General features: G+C 42.6%; 1 long non-coding RNA gene across 1 annotated transcript in view; it reads left to right on the top strand.

Annotated features, from left to right (window-relative positions):
• Nucleotides 1-6,527: 6,527 nt before the first annotated feature.
• The window catches only part of LOC125960915 (uncharacterized), a 113,659-nt gene continuing 94,873 nt past the window's right edge, over nt 6,528-25,313 (top strand). The window contains exon 1 of the long non-coding RNA XR_007471102.1: nt 6,528-6,853. This is a non-coding gene — a long non-coding RNA (uncharacterized LOC125960915). The remainder of the gene's footprint in view (nt 6,854-25,313) is intronic.

Genomic DNA, 25,313 nt, shown 5'->3' on the forward strand with positions numbered 1-25,313 from the left:
TGTGCTTCTGAGCAACTGCCTATAAATCAGAGGTTCCCATGACCCCCTCCCTGGGTTCAATGAATTCGCTAGAGTGGCTGACAGAACTCAGAGAAACATTTACTCACTAGATTACAAATTTATTAGAAAAGGACAGAACCCAGGAACAGACAGATAGAAGAGATGCATAGGGAAGGTATGGGGAAGGGACACGGAGCTTCCATGCCATCTCCCAGAACCGCCATGTGTTCACCAACTCAGAAGCTCTTGGAACCTATCCTTTTGGGTTTTTATGGAGGCTACATTATGTGAGCGTGATTGATTAAATCATTGGCCAGTGGTGATTGAACACAATCTCCAGCCCCTTTTCTCTCCCTGGAGCTCAGTGGGTGGGACTGAAAGTTGCAACCCTCTAATCGCAAGGTTGGTTCCTCGGGCAACCAGCCCTCATCCTTAAGTTACCCAGGGCTTTCCAAAGCCACCACATTAACACAACAACATACCTTTATCAATCCTTTTCTTCACTTAGGACATTCCTATGGTTTTAGGAGCTCTGTGCCTGAAATGGAAATGAAGACCAAATATATATTTCTTATTATAAATCACAATATCACAAACACAAATTTATATAGAATTTAAAACACTTTTATTTATTTAATTTTACTTTAATATTTTATTTTTAATTTATTTAACTCAAATTTAAAATAAATAAAAATTATAAATCAACATTGTATATCACAGTAACGTTTATGTTATTTTGACCATGTAAACGGTCTATACCACTAAAGTGGTACAGTTTCCTGGAATTAATACTTATTTCAAACACATCAGGTGATGTATCAGTTCCATTTTTCCTTCCCTGGAGACTTAAATCCTCAGGTGTTCTGTCCTTCTGCTACACTCCAGGCTGGTGGCTCCCTGGGCCTCGTCCTGAGAATTCCCTTGACTTTTCTCCTGTGTTGGAACCTCTGCTTCCTGAATCTGCTCTCTTTTTCTTTTGTGATTTTCTGTCTGGTTTTCGTGGCCTGTATCTTCTAGACGCTTCCTAAGAAAGGATGCATGAAAGGAAATAGTTGAGACTATGTTATCAGCCTGGGTCTAGTCTGGAGACCAAAACCACATCAGTAATTCAAACAGGGCAAGTTTAATAGTGGGAATGATTAATAAGTAAAGGGTAAGAGAGGACGCTAAAGAATGTAGGAATAGCAAATGTAGGGAGTAGCTACTCCCGCTAGGGCTGAAGGAGAGCACCCAAAGGAGGAACAAACTGGGAAGGGTACCCCCTTCCCCAAGGCTGAGATTCAGAGCTCACTGGAGAGACTGTGGCTTGGCTTCTGGTGGCAGAAAAGCTTACGGGGTGCCACGGGCTGCAGTTGGTATCCATTGGGATGCTATCCATTGGGATGCTGTCCATTGGGATGCTGAGAAGATTTGCTGCAGGGCAAGTGACAGTGGGTCTTCTGCATGCTCCTGGAAGCTTTGTCATCGAATGAAGACAGTGCACACGGGGCACAAGAGAAGTCCCTTCATTTGTTACCTGGCAGTGTCTCTCTAGCACCCTTTATTGATGAAGCCTGAGTGGGTGTTGAAGGAAAAGTGTTTCAGGGTTCATCTCCATTATTGCAAAGTAGGGCAAAGAAGGGTGGGTTTGGAGCTGAGAGGCAATAAATTGATGACTGGTACATTTTGCTTGCTTGCAAGTATCTGCAATCATTTTCCCTCAGAAATGCTTTATTGTCTCTACTTGTAGTATCATGACTGGAAAATCTACTGCCATGCTCGGTCCTAATTCCCCCTCCCCTGCTATTGCCCATGAAATATTTTACTATCTTTTCTTGTCCTTAATGTTAGTTCATGATGATATGATTTAATGTGGGTCTATTTTCACCTATTTTAAACACTCACTGGGCTCTTTCCATATAGAAATTCATGATCTTTTGGTCTGGTAATTTTCCCTTTGTTATTTATTTAATAATTTCTTCCTCTCATTTTCTCTGTTCTCTCCTTCTGTTGCTTCTGTTATTTTACTGTTAGGAATCTTGACCCAATTGTCTAATTTTCTTGGCTTTCCTCTTCCATTTTTCACCTTTTTTTCCTACTTTCTGAGATTCTTCAAATGTATCTTCCACCACTCTTACTGGATTAAAAATTTTTCTGCTATTATTTTTTATTTTTAAGTGCTTGTGTTTATTCTCTGATTGGTCCTTTTTATAGCTTCTTGTTTTACATAGGGATGCAACAATAACCCATTTCTCTGGGGATATCAATTATAGTCCTCGTTTTCAGTTTTCTCCTGCCCCTTATATTGTTCCTGTTATTCGGTTTGTTCATTTTTATTCTGTTTTTCATTTTAGAGAGTTTTCTTAAGCATATTAATATAAAAAATTAATAAACAGAAACCTCAGTTAAATAGAGTTGGGAGACTAACAGGGGGCGCTCTCACACCCTGCCACAAAAGCAGAACCCAACGGGAGGAAGAAAGACGGCTTCTTTCCTGGCAAAGACTCAGCCAATGAAAAGGCATGGACTCTATGTTTACTATAGCCCTCCTCACTTCCTTCTCCTGTCTATAAAAGCGGTCTCCTTCCATTGCTGTTAGGGGACTTGCGCATGGCTTGCCAGGTTGCAGACCCTGAATTGCAATTCTCTACTGATATTTCATCTGGCAGCCTATTTGTTTCAAGTCAACATGGTGTTTTGGTGTCTAGTCATATTTAAGTGAGTTAGTACCGAGTTGATTGGATGTTTGGTGTCTTTCTTTCTCCCTTTTTTTTTTTTTGTCAGCTAGTGGTTTTCACTGTAGAATGATCAGGTAGACCTGATCATTTTGTTAGAGGGATGCCAGTTGCCAGTATGTATTGGTTTTATTTATGGGTAAGTTTCTCTAGAGGAGAATCCATCAATCTTCTTCGAGAGGAGGTGGTGGTGTGGGACTGATTGCTAGCATTCTTACCAGAGAGTGATGGAAGGGACTTCACTTATGTCTTTGAGTCTAGAGTCTGGGAAAAGTTTTCAGAGAATGGAGAGGGATGGTTGCCTGGATACAGAGGCTGACGGGGAGGATCTGGGAGTGTAATTGCACCTATAAGTTTGGTACCTGTTCTGTTCGAGTCAAGACTCTTCCTTTCCTTTCTTAGCTCTGCAGAGTCAATTGACTTACTTCTGGGAAATTAGAAGGAGGAGAATGAGGCAGATCTAATCTAACTAAGGTGGTAGAGCTATGTTTGAGGCATCCATCAGAGACAGTCAGTAACAAAGCTAACGCTCAAGAATTTCTGAAGAGCTCCTACCAACTGTAGTTGTTTTCTTTAATATCCTAATCACCCTAGGATACAAAATCTAAGTGACTAAATTTAGTAATTTAGTGGGTCTGATCCTACTTTACCTCTTTTCTAGTTGCCAGCTATCAGTTTACCCCCAAAATGTGCAAACAAGATTCACTGTTCCTAGACAGTCTGCAGTATATTTTTTCCTTCTTCTCTCTTCTCTCTCTTAGAAATTCTGTTTTTGCCTTTATTATTTGACACAGTCTGTCTTCTGTATGTAAAGTGGACACATAACTAAATGTCTCTGAGTTACTGCGTGATGATACTTCTCTTTCTTCTCCATCCATGGGCACTTGGTACTCTGATTTCTCAGTTAATTTATCCATGCTCTTAACATTTTCCAAAAATATTTTTTGGCATCTTTTACCCACTACTTTCTTCTCCCTTTCTCTTTTTCCCTGTGAATTATTCCTTTACTATATTTTTAGTTTGGTTTTGGGGAAGGTACAGAAACAAATGCCTGTGTTCATTGTTTATGTTTTGGAAGATATTCTTTAAAAAGTAAATATCAGCTATAGTTCCTGCTGAAATTAATAGACCTGTGAAGATAAAGCTAATTAAAAATCCACAACCTGTGAATTTACTAATTGTTTTTTCTTTGAGTGGATTTTAGCTGATTTTACTGCCTCAGAGTTGGATTCACACAGTTACGTGTTGAAGATGGATGCTGTAACACTGTTAATTGGTTCATGCAAATTACTACAGAAATGAGAGTTGATTCTGAAAGCAGAGACTTTCTTAATGAATTGAGAACATAATTGTTTCACATTAAAATCACTTGATGGGGAGCTTTTGAAAAAAACAAATGCCCAATACCAGATGAGTAAAATCAACATCCATAAGGATGGAAACCAGGAGTCAATATCTAAAAACAAACAAACAACCCAAACAAAATAAATTATTTCAGTGAACAGGGAGGTTTAGTCACCTCTGGTCTATTCTGAAGAGTAGGTTGTAGCTCACATAACATGATTTTAGGCATTGGTCCTCAAATTTCAGTTGATACGAACATTGCCTATAGAGTTCAATCTCTCTGAGATTTTGATTTGTTAACTGTAGGACTGAGCCTAGCAGTATAACAAGCTTCCCAGGTGATTCTAGAAAAGGTGGTTTGCAGGTCCTTCACTGACTTAGCATTTTCTAGGAAGACCATCTCTGTCTCTTCAGATTCCACTTTATCTTGATTGTCAGATTCCTGAAATTTCATGATTAGAAATTTATTCTAAGAATTTGCTTCTGTTGGAATATAAATTTTTCCAGAAATACGTTCTTACTCTGTACTCACCCATCATATCCCCATCCCTGTGATGAGGTTATATAGTCTCCTATGGGTACCCTTCTACATTTTCACCTGAAAAAGCAGCACTTTTACTTTTTGATAATTTCATAACACTGTCATGAGATTGTTATATATCAGGGATATATAACTGTTATATATCAGAGATATATCTTACTCATCATTATAAGTCAGCACCCAGTGTGTTATCTGGCACATAGTAGATGCTTAGTAAATACTTATTCATATCTGTCTCACCCTGTTTAGTAAGAACATGTATTATTTATCAACTCCCTCCTGAAAATAGGATTTGCTAAAAGGAAATTTGGAGAGTAATGGCAGTGCTGTGTGCCTTCAGGAGAGAGGCAAGAGGGTCCACTAGGAAGAAGGACACAGAAAAGGGATGCTGGGGAGGATAGGGCGATGTTGTCTTCCTTCAAACTTTGATCTGACCGTGTGAGACAGTCAGGGGAAGGGAGGAAGCATGCTAGCAGCCAGGTAAAGGATAATTAGTATCAGGTCAAACCGTATCATCGGCTCCCATGGTCTCTCCCTGCAACACCACAGCCCACTGCCCACCTGCAGGCGGGGAAGGCAAGGAGGCATTATCTCTATTTCACAGACAAAGGTGGTTGATGCCCAGTGGGAATGGGATCACCCACCTGGTTTGGTATGTGATGGTGGTTATAGGGGTCCAGAACCCAAAGCTCCTTACCTGAGTAGTCCTTTTCAAGAACTTCCTGTTTCTTCTAAATTTCCACTGAACTTTGAATAATTAGGCAATTTTACATAAGCTTTTGGTTGAACAGCCATGAGATAGACTTTACTTCATGTAACTCTAATCCATCTGAGTTTACCTTTTTCTTAGTTCTTCCTGACCTCAGAGAAGTCCTTTCCATGGAACAGAAGCTTGGACCAAGGCAGGGGAGCAATGGATTTGAAAATTAAAGGAACAATTTTGTCTTCACCAATTCTTACGTCAGAGTTACTAGATGTAACTTTCAGTTTATTTCTGTTTGATTAATCTCTGCACCCTCAACTAACATTCAGTAAAGTACTTTTTATACATCAGGTACGTGCTGGCAGGGTGAATAAATCAAACTTCATAAATGAAATATGATTTAGCAAAGAATCCATATTACAGTTTCAGCCTTCTTTTCTCTTCATCTCTGATTCTTTGTCCTGGCAGAGACAGTTCGCGCTTCCCAAATATTCCCCGTGCTTCCCTTCTTTGACGGGAAACCATATGAATGGTTCCATCTAGTCTAGTGAGAGATGAGCACAAGCGATTGGTGTCGCTTCTTGTTGGGGACAGTTTTGTGCTGGTGGGAACTTTCTAGTGTTCTCCCTCTCCCCAAGCGGAGGAAGGGGTGGGGTGGCAGCAGAGGAGGTGGCCAGGTGGGCCCAGGGAAACCGTGATTCCCTGAGTCACTGTGGGAAGAGAAATAAGGAGAACGGCCTCACTTGCCTCAAATAGGGATATGAGTGAGAAATAATCACTGCCGTGTTAACCATAGAGGTTTCAGGATTTATTTGCCAGTATGGTAGAACCTAGTCTATCCTGATGTAGGGGAGCAAAACTTCCCACACCAAAATATCTCTTTGGCATGTGGAATATTTCGAGCTGAAAAAAATCAAGACCCAAAAGAGGAAGAAACCTTGACTTTCCCCCAACCTGCCTAAAAAATGTAGATAGAGGATCTGTTTCAGAATGGGAGGCTTCATCAGAGATCGGTAGAGTTTGAACTACTTGTGTAGACAGGGAAGAACCTAGCAAAGTCTGTCTGTTAAAATTCTTCTCCGTGTCCGTTGTCTCTGCATGGCCCAGAGAACATTTGTTTACCAAACATTTGCTTTTCCATCTCCAAGTCAGCTGCCTCCCTCCCCTTTGAAGTCCCAAACCACTACCCCCAACATCCTCTTTTGTCTTTAACTGAAGATGGTATTTAAGGTGATGGCTTCAGCCGTTTTGGTGAGTTAATCGGTTTTCCTGGTCTCTCCCATGGAGACATGTTATTAAACTTCTGTTTGATTTTCTCCTGTTAATCTGTCTCATGTCAATTTAATTCTTGGACCAGCCAGAAGAATCTAGAAGAGTAGAGGAAAATTCCTTCCTCCCCAACACTGAGTAATAAATACTTCCCTTTCTCTTTATGACTATAGTTGAGGAGAATATGACACCTGTGTTTCCCAAACTTGAGAATGTACAGAGCACTTCTCAAAGGAAAAAAGAAAAAGCCTCTTGGACCATTTTATTTAATAATTGTTTTAGGTAAGTACATACATAAAATTAAGGAAAAATTCTTATGCTTATAGCTTTTATGTAAATCTAACACTCTCCACCCCCCAAATTAAAAATCATATAGAAAGGCTAAATCAATTCATTTTGTAATTGATAACATTTGTGTTCAAATAAAAGCATGTGCATTATCTTTAGTAGTTGAGAAATACAATGTCAAGTTCAATTTTACGTATTATTTGTTGCTCTGTGTTGACTAAAATGACTTTTACGCAGAGAAAGCCTGATTGCATAAGAATGCTGTAGAAAATTGCTTTAAAAACTTCAGGCCCTTCTTTGCTAGCTCAGGATAATTGGACTTTTCTCTTAGCCCAAACTCTGCCTGGAGGCAATCCTCAAATGCCTCAAATGCCTATTTCAATACTCATTCTATTACCTCAAATGCCTATTTCAATACTCATTCTATTAGCTGTCTCATTCATTAGAGGGAAAGGTTAGTACTGCATTGTTAGTTAAACCTGCATTAAGTGGATATCTAATCCAATTATTGTTTGAATTAAGACAGAGTATTTGTTGTGTATTTGCTACTGTTTCTTGCTAATCAGCATTTTTAAGCGGTTCACAGGAATTCAGGATCCACCCAGTGAATCTGCTTGCAGTGGGTTTGTCCAGAGTGCCAGAGCAAGGCTCTTCTGAGTTAGGCGTGCCCAAAAGCCTATCGTCTTTCTAGTAAAAGAGAACAAAATTACAAAATTTTCATGGATCATTATTTTGGACCTTTGAGAATATGTCCAAAGAACTAAGAGTTTATGGACTTCTAATTAGTACAATATTTGAATTTGGGCTTTTGGAATCAGACAAACCTGGATTCTAATCTTGAGGTCATCATATAACCTTGGGCAGATGACTTACCCTGACTTGAGTCCCTGTTTATTTGTTGTAAAGTGGACATAATACTTATTATGAAATATTGGGATGATTTGATGAGATATACATGTTCAACACATGGCATACGGTGTCATTAAATAAATGGAAGCCGTAATTGCTACTCCCCTGGCTTAGTTACTTTTCTTATCGGTCTGTCTGGGTGGGTCAGTCTGTTTTCTTTCATTTTGTTTTCTTATTCTATCATCCTAAGGTGGTTTCTGAGCCTTGGAGGAAAAAAACATATCTATCTGCATAGTATTAACCTTAAAAATGATCCAGCTTTTGTTTTAGCAGCTAATCTCCTGGTCGCTGCATTAGTCTTTGGTAGACTAGTTGAGATGGAAATTCTCTGAAAGTGTAAGATTGAAAAATATAGACAGCCTGTTTAGAAATAAGAATTATTTAATAATCAAGGGTATTATTTAGAAAATGTTTTAGGTGTCTGTTTTCTCCTTATTGAAGTACAGAAATGCATATACTATATATTTTTTTTTCTCTCCATTTTTTGGGAGACATTTAGCTATCACTATGATAATCTATACTTGACATTTTCCAGTTTTGTCAGTAACTTTACTCTGTCCCAAGGAGTTCTTTACTCTGTCCCAAGGAGTTCCCAAGAAGAGCAGTCTCTGGTTTGTAAACTCTGAAACTGGCGTCCATAAGTCATCCTTTGTGGGTCCTGGCCTTCACCAATGCTATGGCGCTACCCTCATGGTGTAAGGTCGGATCTTAACAAACGGTACCGCGAAACAGGAAAGCTTCAAGTGAGCTTTATTAGGGAGCGCTCCCGGGCGAGGGTTGGGCAAGATTTTATAGGGGAAGAAGGGAAAGGGGTGTGGTGAATCTGGGAGGGCGCAGGGTATTCCTTATTTGGTGGTCTTTTCGGGTATCCTGGGGGACCATTAGTCCCGCCCCTCGAAAGGCGGGAAGGCTGGGCCGGGTTCAAAGTCCCCAGGTCAGTTTCTGGAACTGGGTGGTCCGGAGAGTTTCGGTCTGATGCAACCTGTGAATCTGATTGTGTTCCCCTGCCTCGGGCCAGTTGGCCTTACACATGGGGGTTGTAATTTCGAGCTTTTAACATATCTAAGTCCAGAAATGGGGAGGAAAAAGAAGAACTCATGAGAGAGGCTCTATGTTTCCTATGATCAGTTCCTAGTTTAGACTTCTAGGAAGTTTACCCTGTATGAGGTAGCCATTTACCCAGGAGGGTCAGCTTATTGCCTGAGTCTCTTCATTTTACTGTAGAGAATTTCAGTTAGTTGAGCAATGGAGATTCAGGAGGGCTAACCAATTTCATCTTCTAAAAAATGCCACAACTTTTGAAAATGTTAGAGGCTAACAAACATCCATGCCTTACTGTGAACTAATTCTTTTAGGTTCCTTTCCTCTGAAAACCTAGCTTGGCTCCCTTGTCTCTGAAGAACTTATTATTTTGATTGATGGGAAGGCAGCGAGAGAACTTTGGATCGTGGAACACTGTCAGAGTCAAACAGACCTGGGCAGATTCCTGCACGGGGGCTGAGGGCATCTTGAGGCCAGAGGAGAGGGACACTAGTAAAGGTATAAAGAAGTGGAAGATGTCAGAAAGAAACTTTTTATCAACAATAAACTCTCTTTTAACATTTGCCTAAAGTGGTCCTTGATACCAAGAAAGGAGTCATGGGAAAAGTTAGGAAAGAGAAAATTCTTTTACCTTTTTTTCAGAGACTTCTTTTTTTTTTCTTTTTTTTCGTGGTACACGGGCCTCTCACTGTTGTGGCCTCTCCCGTTGTGGAGCACAGGCTCCGGATGCGCAGGCTCAGCGGCCATGACTCACGGGCCCAGCCGCTCCGCGGCACGTGGGATCTTCCCGGACCGGGGCGCGAACCCATGTCCCCTGCATCGGCAGGCGGACTCTCAACCACTGTGCCACCAGGGAAGCCCCAGAGACTTCTTACATCCTGTCATAATCTTCCCTGAGAGGGGACCTTGAGCAAATCAACATCTTAACTTTGCATTCTCTCATCTGTAAAATGGGTTGAATGTTCCTGCTGTACATTTAAAAGGAAGGCTGTAGAGATGAAACGTGAAGCTGCTTTGAAAGGGCAAAATGCTATGCAAATGTGAGGAGTTACCATATTGATGCTGGGGTAGACAACCAACCACATGGAAACTAGCTCATTCTCTCTTGTCACTAGCAAGGAATTCTGGGAGGTGCATATTGCATTGGCATGACTGCAGGAGAAACTGCTTTCTTCCTGTTCAGTCTTGTCTTCACCTGTGAAGTGGAACCTTTTTATGGACAGCTGTTAGTTTCTCTTCAAGGAGTGAAAAAATAGAGCTGAGTCTCTGCTAACGTTTTTCCCTTTGATTTTTTTATCCTTTGTAAAAGGGATACATTTTGAGTCCCTTTCAAGCTTCTCCCAGGTCCTGCTGAGCCCTGAGTATACTTTCCGAGCAAATCAAACATGATTGTTGAGACTTGAAAGCCTCTGTAGGCTGAGCTGAGGATTACCTGGGGCACAGCAGCACGACTCCTCTGCAGGTGTTGATGGACACAGGATCATGTGATGCTTTAGGCTGGAGCACATGTCCTGTGATGGAGGGGGGCCTCTGCGTTCTATTCCTGACTCTAGTATTGCTTGCTGTTGTGATATCAGGCAGGCATCTTTTCCTGCTACTTGTCTTTCCTCATCTGCAAAATGGGAACAATACCTGTGCCTTCATCAGACAGGGTATTAAATGAATGAGGTGAAATGACTCAGACCCAGTGAATACTCAATACTGTCAGCTATTATGAGTGTCTAAGGATCCTTAACTCCTTGGTTGGGAGAGGCTGTGGCTGGAGAACTTGAGGCTGGAGATTTAGGACCCTATGGAAAATAAAAACGGAAACTAACATAAAGCATTATTGGTGTTAAATACTTTACGACAATGGGAAAATGGAACTTGACAAAGCTGATTTTGATATTAACTTCAGAAACTCATCTGCTACAAAATGGTGCCAGACCTACATTAAGATGCCAAGCCCTTGTGTTGGCAGCTCTGTACCTACTTGATTTTCTGGGATAATTTGGGATGGATTTTCTATTGTTGTGTTGAAATATGAGGGAGAGAGCAAAATCCTCTTAAATCTAGATACTCCCCATTTTATGGGACAAAAGGATGCATGAGATGTCAACATTGGAGTAGTCGACTGTCAAGGGTTTAAGACTTTCAAATAATCTTTATTTCCACTGATGCTTTGTTTTCCATATAGTACCGTACTATCACTGCAGAAAGATGCCACTTATAAATGATGACTCTGAAAAGTTATTTGTCAAAATTCAAGTAACTGAAGCAAACACTCTTCTGCACTTGACATTTGTTTGGCTAATTTTCATTTATCTGTACAGTATAATAAAGTGAGTTGTAATCACATGTACTATATAAGCTCAGAATACATTTTATCCTTTTATCCCAGAGCCTGTTTTTTGATTTTTGTGTGAAAGGAAAGAGTTTATTCTATTTTCTGGGGTGCTATCTCCATCCCTAGAATCTTCCTGAACTGTGGCTAGAATTAGGCTTTCATCGTACTTCCCAAGTGTTGTTACCACTCTTGGAATGAAGATGAAGGATTCCCGTGATCCTCTCCTTTGCCCGATGCTTCCTCACTAGCAGAGGGCTAGCAGAAGGAGGCAGGGTCGGGGGCAGGTCCATTCTAGGGTGTGGCTTCTCTCAGCACCCCCGCTCTCTTTCAAGTAAAGTGGATTATGGCTCCAGAATTTTCTTAGATTGTACAGAGACTGGTTCCTTCTCCTTGGGACTGTTCCCCCAGTGTCATACCAAGACTTGGAGAGCCTCTCTCCTTCTAACCAAGGCTTAATCGACCCCGGGAATTCTGGGGCCTGTCTTTCTTTCTTTTTTTTTTTTTTGTTTACAGTATTCTTTTATTTTTATTATTTATTTAACATCTTTATTGGAGTATAATTGCTTTACGATGTGTGTTAGTTTCTGCTGTATAACAAAGTGAATCAGCTATACATATACATATATCCCCATATCTCCTCCCTCTTGCGTCTCCCTCCCACCCTCCCTATCCCACCCCTCTAGGTGGTCACAAAGCACCAAGCTGATCTCCCTGTGCTATGCGGCTGCTTCCCACCAGCTATCTGTCTTTCTTTAAATCATATCCAAGTAGGGCTCTTCTCCCCCTCACATTTCTCCTAAAGAGACTTCTTCCCCATTGTGTATAAACAGGGAGTTTGAGTGAACACTTTGGATTTCCCCCACTCCATTTTCTCCTCCCCGAGGGTTGAGGTCGTTAATTGCGTTGCTGAGAGGCTGCCATCCACGGGGCTATATGAAAGGTCATTGCTCAGTGTGGCCTGGTGCCTCTGCCTGTGTCCAGAGCTGGTGGGTACACGTACTTCCTGTCTCCACGTGTTCATCAGACTAAACAAGATGTTCACTCTAGACTTTTGCATCTCTGCCTACTACTGGGCCATGTGTTAGGATAGGTTCTCTAGACTGTCCTTACAGACAGGTCCCAAGGACTAGATTTGAAGTTGGAGAAGGAAGCTGGCTCTCCCCACAAGCTTTATCAGGCAACCCAGTCTTTGGGGCTGATTCAGCATTTGTTTGGATATTAATAAAACGAATGCCTTGGCATCCCCTTTCACTTACGATCCTTGAGTAGATTGGCTCAGTTGCTGAGAACCCCGGAGGGAAGAGGAGCGAGACTTAGGCCATGACCACAAATCCTCTCGCGAGATCTGAACCTAGGGTAGCGTTGTTTCCACCTCCTCAGCTGCTCTAACCTCCAGCCAGGTGTGGACCTTGCCCCTCCTTCTCTCTGCCCAGGCAGGCTTTGTGTAAAGAAGCTTTGTTTTTGTTCCAAAAGGATGGCCTTGATGATTTCCATCCCACTCTCCTAAACTTGGGTTGAGTCTATGGAGGAGCTTCTAGGAAACAGGATTGACTGGAAAGGGAGAAAAAACTACAGTTTCTGGAGAAAGGGATTTCCCTACAGGCCTGCTGGGAGAAAGGTGGATACTTGTACTCATTCTGGGAAGTGGGGTTTTTCATCTGAAAATCCTAGGGCTGCCATGAGTAACATGGGGCTGACACTATGGTCACCCACTGTATATAAAATTGCAGGTAAGAAAGAAAAAAGGAAAAGGTGATGGCAGTGTTGAAGGAGAGGGGTAAGAGTCTACACAAGGGGTTTTCCTTAGGATCCCACTTAAGGTACTATAGATACTGAAGGGAAATGGCAATGGAGATTCCCTAGAACAGGGAAAGCACATTGGTGACAGGTGCCCAGGTACATTGGAACCATTTGGAGGCCACTTCCTGTTGGCTTGGATAGAGAAGAAAATGGCAGCTGAAGAGATACCCTGGTGAACTCAGCCTTTCATAGAGGGAGACAACTGAGCACTGGGGCCCACGGGGACAAGGGGCAGCTGGTGGGGCTGAGCTCTAGAATACAGAGCTTGCTATCTCCTCATGTGATGTATTTCCATTTAGGTGAGTGTGGTCCAAGGGCAGTCCTGTGACAGCTGCCTTCATTGAGCAGAAACTGATGGGGAACGCAGTAGGATCGGAAGGTGGGTGGTCCAGTAAGAGAAAAAGCAAAGCTTCCTCTGAGCATCCCTCTGAATGCTGAGGAGAAGGACGGCTGGGGAGAGCCATATGTATTTAAATTCTGTAAGGTTATAAGATCTGAAGTGATTGTCCTGGGAGGACAGCGTGAAATGGCTGTTGAGTCCAAACCAGGGCTATTTTTTTTATTAAATATTAATGCCACATATTTCTGCGGGGTTCATAGAACAGATGTTAGGCCTGACATTGTGGCGATTTAATTGACTAAGAATATTCCCTGTCATTTTTATCAATGTCTGGCTTTCCAATGGTTGTTAAATAGGAAGATATAAAACACAGGAAGGGATAATTAATACTCTGTTTCCGTCCGTGGTTACCTGCTGATATGACGCCCTAGAGAAGGAGGAGCTTTCTCCTGAGTATTTTTCTTGGAGGCAGAGACAGGCTGAGCTGACCCAGTCTCTCTGCTAATTCTTCCACTGAGCCTCTAGCTGGAGAACAGCCCACCCTCTGAGCACAGTTCTTTCTTTCCTGTTGGTTTTAAGAAAATAAGCAAATTTTAAATAAGTTTTGCTTCAGTGGCCAAAACTCCTAGGGATTCTGACTTTTCCTTCTTTTTCTAAACCCTACCCTACCTCCCCAAGTCATGCTAGATTTAAAACAACAACATCAACATCAACAAACAACAAAAATCTCTTCAACAGCCAAAATCTTTGCTGAGGGACCTCTCCAAGTGGAATCCAAGGAAGTGGATAGAAGTTATTCTGAGCAAATTCACAGTGACATAAAATGTAGCTTAGGGTGATTTAGCAACAGGAAATATTTGCTAAGTAGAAAGCTCAGGGAAGAACAATTCTAAAATGATTCTTGGTCAGGTGCAGCTTATAATGGGACTATTCATAGAAAAAAAAAGTCCAAGGTCCCTTCCTCACAAAAATTACTTTAACATGGAAAAAATGTCATCACATATTTGCCCTGTAAATGCTTTGCATTTATTAAATGGCCCTGGCCTGCCAGTCTCCATTACATCCTCAGGGGAGGGCAGCCCGTGGTAAGAAAGGGAGAGAGGAGAAGATGTGTTGGTCTCAGCCCTGAACATTAAATCATGGTGGTAATGATTTTAGAAGAAATGAGGCAAATTTGGGCTAAACGAAAACCTGCGATGTGGCTTGGGAATTACCCCTATGGGCTTGGGAAAGGACTAACCATTACATTGCCCGTGCCCGTGGGGCTGTTTTTGCCCTCTGCTTGGGGGATTTGCTCGCTGTCTCAAAGGGACAGGACAGGCCCACCTGTCTGCTTCCAAAATTCCCTTGTCCTCTCATCATCAAATCAAGTTGGCACATGTCATGGGCTGAGGGGCATTAAGGCCCAAGATGTAGAAGTGGAAGTTCTGTTGGAAGTAATTTATAGGATGCAGAGAGAAGAGACACTGGTGTGGCAGAGGGACCAGAACCCACCCTGCTGGCTAATGTGAAATGAGAAGTGATTGGGTGGGGGGTCCTTGGTTGAAATTCACCTCAGCGTATTATAGGACATGCTTCAAGGAAGCAGGGCCAGGCCCCTCTACATGGTGTAATTTAAGGGACACAAAAGCTCTGACACGTGCCCCTGCCAACGTGCTACTGCACCCGCAAGTCACCCTTTTAGGGCCAGTCTTTTTTTTTTTTTTTAATATTTTTAAATTGACATATAGTTGATTTATAATGTTGTGTTAATTTCTGCTGTACAGCAAAGTGATTCCAATCCATATATATGTATATTCTTTTTTTATATTCTTTTCCATTATGGTTTATCACAGGATATTGCATAATAGTTCCCTGTACTATACAGTGGGAACTTGTTGTTTATCCATTCTATATAGAATAGTTTGCGTCTGCTAATCCCAAACTCCCAATCCTTCCCTCTCCCACCCCCCTCCCACTTGGCAACCACATGTCTGTTCTCTATGTCTGTGAGTCTGTTTCTGCTTCATAGGTGAGTTCATTTGTATCATTTTTCTAGATTCCACATGTAAGTGATATCATATGATATGTGTCTTTCTCTTTCTGACTTACTTCACTTAGTACGATAATCTCTAGGTCCATCCTATTGCTGCAAATGGCATTATTTTGTTCTTTCTTTATTGCTGAGTAATATTCCATTGTATATGTACACCACATCTTCTTTATCCATTCATCTGTTGGTGGACATTTAGGTTGCTTCCATGTCCTGGCTATTGTGAATGGTGTTGCTATGAACATAGGGGTGCATGTATCTTTTTGAATTATATTTTTGTCCAGATATATGTAGGGCCAGTCTTTAAAAGTAAGGCCTGACTTCTAAAGGACTCTTGGTAAAGTACCAGTGTGCTTCCTTGGATGTGACACCAATAAGCTGATGAACACACAGGATGGATCGGTTGACAACTGTCAGTCTGAGATGCCAAGAGCAGGCTCTTGCAGTGAGAAGATATAAAACTGGTAAGTTTTGACAAGAGCAGGGAGGATGGGAAAGCCCTAGGCATAGATCTGCTTTCTAAGGGCTGTCACAATGTCAAGGGCAGGTTGAAAGCACAGCAAGAGGGCACTGGCCACCAGGAATCCTCAGGAAGAAAGCTACCCAAAGGAGGATGAGAATGGTCTGAGCCTTGTCTTCTCTCTCTCTCAGCTGCCCTGGATGGAGTTATGTTGTTTCCTACCCAGATCAGTACCACTGTATACAGTTCTTTCTTAAGGGACCCCAAGAAAACTGCTTTCTTACACCTGTTCTGTAGTTAACAGAAATGGAGCCCCTAAGCCCGGGCCCCAAAATTGTCCTAAGAAATGTTTATGACACAGGAAGTCTCAGCTCCACCCCAACTCCCCGTCCGATACTCTGATCATCAGGTCCTGCCTTTGCTGGTGAATTTCCAGCACTAGACTAAGGAGGCAGAAACACAAGGCCTGGGTGGGAAGTTACGGGATGTTTATAGCCATAGAACCAAAATGTAGGAGGAAGCAGGTGGGCGAAATTTGCCTAGGTTGCCTCTGTGGGCATAAATCACCAGCTTTCTTTCATTTAGGCGGAGAATCCAGCATTCCTGAAACAGACCCATTTCCCCCCAGCTTTTTAAATGTGCCTTTTCACGGATTATCCTTTCAAATCTGCAAGAATTATTTTTCTTCTATTAAATATTAATGTGCCTTTCTAAGTAGAAAAAGGGGGCAGCATAGGTCTGGCACACATCTTCCCTGACACTATGTACTGCTGCTGCGGGATTGCAGCAAATGCCAACTCCCAACACATTATTAAATCAGGTCTGCACTGAGCCCAGATGTTACACTGGAGACGCACAGTGGATACAGGTTAAAACCAAACAGCACAGGCACCCGGTTCTCTCTGGTGGGTGCTCGCCCTCCTACCCCCTCGCCCCTCCCTCCTGCCCTGCGTGGCCACCGTGCCCTTTGGCAAATTTGCCATCAGCTGGGCAGAGCTCACTCTTCCTGGAGCAGTAATCATGTGAGGGGGAGTTACTTTTGTAAGCCTGTTATTTTTTCTCCAGTGACTCTTTCTACTTGATTAGTTCAGGATCAGTATGTCTGGTAGGCAGAATGTGATGCGGAGGGTGATTTTTCAGTGTCAGGAGGAGCTCTGCTCTGTATTCAAGTGGCTCTCCTCTTCACGGTGACTCCCCCCTACATACACACACACACACACACACACACACAAAATCTCTGCTCTCTTCCTTATCTAAATTCTACTCACTTTTACGACCAAGATGATTCAGTCTCCTCTCTGAAGCCTGTCCTGTGATCCCTAAACCGTGACCTCCAAGGAAACTATGATGTTTCAGACAATAATTGTTACCTACTGTGGGTTCTGGTTCCCTGATAGGCTGTAAGCCCTGCCACGTTCACACCCCCATTCCCAGTGCATGTGAATTCCTCCGAGGGAAGGAATTACTTCTCAAAAACATGGAGTGATGGGAAGAGCACAGGGCTTGCAGTCATAATCCTACAATCCTGTGTGTCTTTAGTAAATTATTTGATCTCTAGGAGCCTGCTTCATCCTCTGCCTCCTCAACGCCTCCATCATCACCATCATTTCCGCCACTCAGATCAGTGCTTTTCAAATTTTAACGTGTATTTGGATTACTCTAGATCTGAAGTGAGCCTGAGGTTCTGTATTTCTAACAGGCTCCCAGGCGATGTTGATGATGCTCGTCTGCTTGTCACACTTTGAGAAGCAAGGTCCTTGTGAATCTTAAATGAGATAATATATGTGAAAGTAAGTGTCTTATGAACTAAAAGTCCCTCTATCATTGCTAAACCTGAAATCACCCTCGTCTCTTTTTTTTTTAAATTCCTACTTCAAATCCATCATCAGATCCCATTGATGGGAAGGTATCCTGAATCCAGCCATTTAGGACCCCCTCCCTCACTTCCAACCTTGGCTAAGCCGCCGTCATGTCTCGTGTCTAGAGATGATCGCGGTAGCTTCTTAATTGGTCTGCCTGCTTCTATTCCTGTCCCTTCTCCCACTCCCCTCTTGAATTCCAGTGGTCCTTTTTCCAGCCAGCAGCCAAGTGGTTCTTTTATAGTATAAATCAGATCATAAAACTCTTCTCTCTCAAACTCTTATCAATATGGCCCTGTTGTCATTTGCTGACAGCGCTCACGCCCCTTGCCTCTTGTACGTTTTCCCTCTGCAAGAACATGGCTTACTCTAGTCTGTTTCTCAGTTTTCCCATCTACTGTAGCAATCCCTTCGCTGTCTACCTCCTCATCTGGCTTTATTATGTTTTCCACGGCACCTCCTGCTACCTAACATTCTATTAAGTGTTTATCTGTGGTCTGTCTCGCTGACTCAAAATAAGCTCCGTGGGGGCAGAGGGCGGTCTGACTTGTTCTGCTCCGTATCTCCAGCATCTGGAGCAGTGCTTGGCATATACTAGGGCTTCAGGTAGTTGCTGAATGAAAGCATAAATGGATTGTTCTTACTTCATTGAATTGCTCTGTACCCCATGCTTGACAGAGTAAGTGCTTCCTAAGCGTTTGCTGAGGCAACCATTGACTGGGTTTTTAAATGTGCAGTCCCTGGATGTCTGTTAGTGGGACAGTTGTTTGTTTCTGCCGTGGGTCAAGCCCACTAGTACAGGATTGATCTTCATGATTGAAAAATGTAGATCTATGAGCGAGCAGTAGAGGAAGATGTCTGTCTGAGTTCTGGGAAGCGATGATTGCGGGGGTTGGAGATGAGTTGCAGTTATCTTGGCCCCTAAGGACTGTTCATCTTTACTTAATTGCTTCTTGGCCAAAATGATGCTACACACACACACACACACACACACACACACACACACACACACACACACGCACACAGCCCAAAACCAACCAGCCAAACCAAACCGAACCAAACCAAAATGAAACAACAACAGAACTTAGCCCTAAAAGGAAAAGGGCAGCTTGAGAATCTGGGTTTCTGGCAGGGTGAAAGCACTGTCTAAGGGGCTGCACACAGGGGAGGCGTCTCGAGTTGGATAATGGAATCTCTTTTTACTTCAGCTCATCTAAAATAGCACATTAATAAACTGAACCAAATGTGGTGCTACAGCTGGTTTTATTGGTCATTAACATTTACAGAGCCATGCAAAGTCATGTTTTCCAATTTTGAGATTAAAAGATTTAGCCAGCCTAATTATCGGCCTCCGAATGGGGACCGCGTCGGAGTGCAGCCGGCGGGACGGAGTCGGCTTTGTCTTCCGTGATGCCTTCCCCTTCACGGTGCATGTGAATTGAAAACAGATGCATTTATGGACCTTTGGCTGGATTTCACCCTAAAGCAGGGTAGGCGCTGGCAGCTGTCCTGGAGTTTACTCTTGACTGGTCCAGCTAGGGCATTGTCTACATTTTAAGGCTGTACTTCGGGTTCAGGAGACTTCCTTGTACATACAGGAAAATGGCATCCATCCTTGAAACCAGACTTCTCCTCAGCTTCTGACTGTTTTTCTCTTTTCTGGTCATGAAGGTCAAGCCACTAATTATGTTAATTAAGTGTGATGAAAACCTCCACTTGAGTGAGACTTTTGGTGGGAATGAATCAACTCATCAGAAATAATGCTAAGCAGACTGAGTGTCCTGATATTTGGTTCAAGAACTATGGCAGGTGGAGGCAAAGACAGAGAAAGAAAGTAAGTGTGAAAGGAGAGGTGAGGGGGCCAAGGAAGAAAACCAAGCAGCATTTGATCAAGACCATCCTCCCTGAGTGTGGGACACTGAGATAAATGCTCTGGGGAGGCCAGGGCAGAAACATGAATGGCATTAGCCTTGCCTTGGTTCTTGGTGTAAGATGTGTACCATTTGGCCCCATCCAAAGGGTGGTGATTCTCTTGGTGAGGATTTTCACTTAGGGCCCAACAGGGATGTCCTGTTGACGTGACTGTGTCATTCCCCCCTCCTGCCCATCTGTGTCTCACCTGCTCTTGTCCATCCTGGGAAACCCCCGCTGGAGGCAGTTGCCCAGAGGGAAATGTAACTACCAACGTAGAGTTGGTATAGTTCTTCCTGAGGCCAGGAACAGGATTTCTGGCTGCTGCAGCTTTGCTTGTTCCACATTGCCTAGCTCCAGTTTAGGGAATATTTCTGGACTAAAGAGGAGACATAGTCTGCTCTGTGATTACTTGATTTCGCTGTGTGAGTTTGACCAATCTGAGTTAGAGTTTCATTTTAATTAGGGCTCAAGGAGCAGGGCAGCCTAGGGGCAGGAGTTGAGATTTGAGTGATCCCTCGTTTGGCAAATGAGAGACTGGCCAAGTCTTTTGTTCTTTCTGGGCCTGAACTTCCTAAGGTGCCGAATGAGGAGAGTTCGCCCTTCAAATCGACTTACATTCTATACTTTAAGAGCAACGGTGGATAGCCATGGGTGGCTCTGAGTGTAGGGGTGGCCACGATCATCTCTATGTGCAGTAAGAAACCTGGCAGCATTACTGAAGGTAGATGGAAAGGGGGAGAGACTGAAGACAGGAAGAACGTTTAAGGAACTCTTGCATAGTTCCAGACCATGGTTTCAATTATTATTGGTTCTGACGTTTTTCTACCAGAGCTCCTGGGCTCTAGACCAATGTCCTCCTGACCACTGATCCTTGCTTTTTAATTTCTGTCAGTTATGAGTTGAACTGTATCTTCATTCCCCATTCCCCGCCAAAATATAAGTTGTAGTCCTAACTCCAGGACCTCCGAATGTGACCTTATTTAGAGATGGGATCTTTACTGACATAATCAAATTAAAATGACGTCCTCAGGTGAGCCGTAATTCAATCCAACTGATATCCTTATAAAAGGGGGAAATCTGGACACAGGGATGACAGATGCCTAGGAAGACCGTCATGCACAGATGGATGCAGAGATCAGAATGATGTTTCTATAAGCCGAGGAACGTCAAAGTTCGCCAGCAAACCACCAGAAGCTAGGAAAGGGGCACAAACCGGGTTCTGTCTCTCAGCCCTCAGAAGGAGCCAACCCTGGTCTCAGACTTCACCTTGACCTTCAGCCTCCAGAACTGTGAGGCAATACATTGCTGTTGTATTAGCCACACAGTTTGTAGTGCTTTGTTACAGCAGCCCTAGCAAACTAATACAGTATCTTCCTGCTCCTTTGGTTTCAGACCCTTGGCTTGCTGTAACCACTAGCAATCATTAATTTTTTGATTTCAACTTGATTTCTTCTCAGTCTCTCCAGAGGTATTAGTCTTTGTGCTGTATAACTTAGACTCTGCTTCCTACCTGGCTCTTTCTTGGGTCTGTCCCTAAATTTGCATGTAGGTCTCCACTAAGTCTCTGCTAGGTGTGGTGTGAGGAGGTAAAGGTGCTATAAATGGGCAGCTTTTCTAGCCACTGAGCTGTCCTTTTACATCCACTCTATGCGGCCGCCTCTGGGTCTTGGGGTCTAAATGCCCCACCGTGTTCTCACTAATGGTTAAAGCTGAATCAGAAGGAAAGGCCAGTGACTCAAAACTCCTCTGGTTATTTTTCTGATTTGTTTGCATATAATTCCAGCATTCTTGGTCCTGTTCCAAAATCATCCCAAATGCATTTATTCCAAAGTATGGCTTTAAAGTTGGGGATCAAGTTATAATCTGGCAAAACATAAATGAAATAACATGACAACTCTGAACATTATTAAATTCTCAAATGTTGACAGTACGCACAAAAATATAAGAACTCGGAGGGACTATACGATCTATTCAAAAACCTAGTTTTCTGATGGTCATATTCCCTTGTGGTCTTCCAATGTGCACTTTCTCATTAAACTTCTTATTTAGTATGAGCACTGGAATTTGATCTTGAATATAAGATACATTGCTGTGATCATTTCTGGCCAATCTTGTTTTACTAAGTGAAGTCAAAAGAGGCACACTTTGCCATCAATCAACAGACATGCCTTGACCTTGTGCTGGGTCGCACAAGCTCTCTGCTGGAAATGTAAACATGGTCTCCATCCTGAGTGAGCCTTCCGTGTGGTTGGGAAGATAAGGCACCCAGATGCCAAGCACTTAGAGAACAATTAAATGCTAAGTGGTGTTGAACTGGCTTTAGTGCAGAAGGAGTCTGATTTCATGGAGCGGTTGAAAAGGTTTCCTGGGTAGCTTGAAACTTTATTTAGTTTAGAAACGTTAGAAAACATTAAGATATTCCCCTTCCCTCCCCTCTCAATTTTTTCCCTTCTCTCTGCCTGTATTATTGGTTGTTTGATTACACATCAGACTCCAGAGGGGAAACACAAAATGGCCCGAGACAGAAGCTGACTGTCACCCTTGATTATTCACTGGAAATTTGAATAGATAACACTCAGCAATCTTAAAAATAACAGCCTCCTATAAGTCCAGGCTGTCTCTTCAGATTCCATTTTCTATACTTTAGTTATCAAAAGATCCATAATTTTCTAAGATATACATGAAACTTAAATGAGAGCATGGGGAGTTCCTTTTCTATTTTCCCAGCGGAGGAGATAGAAGACATGTTCCCAGCTTGCCATTTGCACAGATGTGTTTCTAATAAAGCACAGTGAGACCTCCCATGTCCCCTGTCCCCTTCCCATTAGCCATGAGGCCATGCAGATGATGGGTGAGCTCACAGGTAGGCTAATAATGCCACCGTGTTCTTCTTCTTTCCTCACATGGAAAGGGCCTTGGTTTTTTTTTTTTTCCACAAAAGTGCATATTTAATTAGAAATTGGGAAAAAAAGAAGAAGGAAAAACAACTTTCCACAATATGAGACAACAGTTCTCTTTAATAGGAACCACATTTTCCCTCTAAATTATGGTACCTGAGGGTCCCTGTGCAAGGGTTGGGAGGTGATGAATGTAGGCTTTGGGAGGGTTTGGGGAGCTGTGTTGATATTTGGGCCCATCTGGGTTCATGTCTCTTGGGTTTCTTGGGATTCATGGAATATATCTGGCTACAGTGAAACATGAGAAACCCTTTAGAAAAGTGCAGTGGAAATAAATAGCAATGAATATTTATGTGCCTAGACCAAAGGTCAGAACTCTTTTTAGTTCTCAGGGCCATTAGTGGGGTTAAATAAGGTCTGTGGGGATTGTAGGTTCCAATGACGGGGCTGAAGTATAGGTCATGGGGGAAGGACCGAAGTAGATGGGTTGAAGGGAAACGAAGAGGTAGATACTTAGGAAAGAAAAGGGGATATAGGAAAAAGTGTCCACTAGGGATTAAACTAGTAGTAACCAGCAATAACTTCTGGCTCTACTTGAGGTTAAATCATTATCCTTGGTTTAAAGCAGGATTGCCATATGATTTTTAAAGGTGCTTAGACTTTCCTACAGCTTTATTCTCATGGGGTAAAGAGTTGTTCGTATAAATTACTGGGTGGGGGAGGCAGATCAGAGTTGATAGAGCCTAGGGAACTCCCTTGAGTCAAGATGCCAGGGGTGGGATGGTGGTAACTGGCACAGAGACTAACCAACTAAACCCCCAAGATTGTCCTCTCCCCCATTCACTTTGCTGCCTCCTTCTTCCTGTTATGGGGTCATGTTTGCTGGATGCAGTTGTCCATCCTGACACTGAAGGGGAAAATGATTTCTGCCTTTCCAATCATCGCTGATCACCCAGAATCTTGTTTGGAAATATTTGGAACATGTTGGACAATTAATCAAAGTAATTTTCCTCCAAAGAGAAAGCAGAAAGATTTGGAGTGACATTATTTGAATAGTATTTGAAAAAGCTACCCAAGAAAATGTCCTTCAATACAGATTTTAGCGTAGTGCAAGGATTTCCTTTTGCAAGCAAAGATAGGGGATAGGATTTTTTGTTTGTTTGTTGTTCTTGTATGTTTGTTTCAGGGTTTGTTTGTTTGTTTTAAACTCCAGGACCACTTCCTTCAACTATCCATGTATCCTTCCTTCCGTCCGTCCATCCATCCATCCATCCATCCATCCATCCATCCATCCATCCACCAGCAGACATTTGTAGGGAGTCTTCTTTGTGTCAGGAACAGAGCTAGGCACTGTGAATAGACAGATGGGTAAGAAATGATTCCTGCCCTTGGGGAGCTCACAGTCCAGTGGGAGAGAGAGATGTAAACATTAATTACAATGGTGTGATGAATGCTTTAATAAAGTTCAGAGCAGGGTGCTTGGCTACCCCACAGAGCTGGAGGGCGGCGATCATCTATTTCACCTTAGCCATCTAAAGGTCTTTGATTCCTCCAAGAGTAAACTGTGAGCCCCAAACCTCAGGAGAGCTGGATTCGGTGCAGCTTTAAGAGACGTCTTGCAGGTTGCAGCTACTACTGACTCAAAGACAGCGAAGAGGCCAATGACCGTGAGATTTATTCCCAGGGCTCATGGATTTCTGAATTTATGTTGTCTTGGGTCTCTTTTCTCCCTAGAGCGTAAATATGCTGTAGTATGGGAATGCTCCATTCCTGCTGTAGCCTGTCTCCAGTCTGCTGTTTCACTTGATTTTTTTGTCCTTATCCAAAGAATTTCACTAAAAACTGAAATGAGGTAGGGATTGAGTCCCCCACTCCATCCAAGGCCAATCAGGCAGAGCTGACGAGGGCTTAGACCATGTTGAGCAGATGCTCTGCCATTTCTCTAGCTCCTGTTTTGTCATTATTTATCCAGACACCAGGCTGCAGTCAGGAAAAAGGACAGTGACAACGGGAACACATATGTCTCTGGAAGAATGCCTTCAGGAAGAAAACAAATGTAGTCAAATGATCCCAGTGTTTTTTGTTTGTGTGGTGGTTTTGTTTTACTACCGGGAACAACAATAGAAAAAAAAAGGAAATACGAAGTTGGGAAATCTTTTGTTGTTATTGAGGTTTGAATATTTCTAGTTTCAGAGATTTGCGTCCTAGTGGAAAAGATGTTCATTTTTATCCCAGTGAGAAGCGTTATTAATGGCGTTCGCTGTTGAGGAGAAGATCTCCAATGAAAGAAGGGACTAGTCTAGATTTGCACATCGCATGGCCTTAGAAAACATCTGAAAAACTCACTGTAGAGAGAACATTTTCTCTAGTAGTTTAATGTTCTCCTAAAATGTAAATTTGGGTTAGTTTGGGTTGTTGAAAATTCGAGCTGCTTGACAGATATTTCTATGAATTATTTGGTTGAAATATATTACCGAGCCTTTCAGTGACCCTGAAAATATGATTTTTAACAGTTAAGACAGGAAAAAATGATCAAGACCAGCTAAAAGGAGAGGAAGATGGAACTGATAGTTTTGAAGTCATAGAGCCTAAATTTAAAGACAAAACAGATAGAATGAGAAAAAAAAAAAAAGCATGGTGATTACTTTATAAACTGTCATATTTGGGGCATTGAAGGCCTAGCTTTTGGGAAGGCAGAGTTGGAATTTTCTTGGCCCTGGAGGGCAAAGATGTATGTGGAAATGTAAATTACATTTCTACACATCTGGGTGGAATGGATCAGACCCAGTGACACTTAATCTTATCCCTTTCTGCATCTTTTAAGCCCTGGACCAGAGGCCACAGCAGGTTGGACTGACACTTTGGGGGCCTGCTTC

The sequence above is a fragment of the Orcinus orca genome, chromosome 13 (assembly GCF_937001465.1).
Source record: "Orcinus orca chromosome 13, mOrcOrc1.1, whole genome shotgun sequence".
Lineage (NCBI taxonomy): Eukaryota > Metazoa > Chordata > Mammalia > Artiodactyla > Delphinidae > Orcinus > Orcinus orca.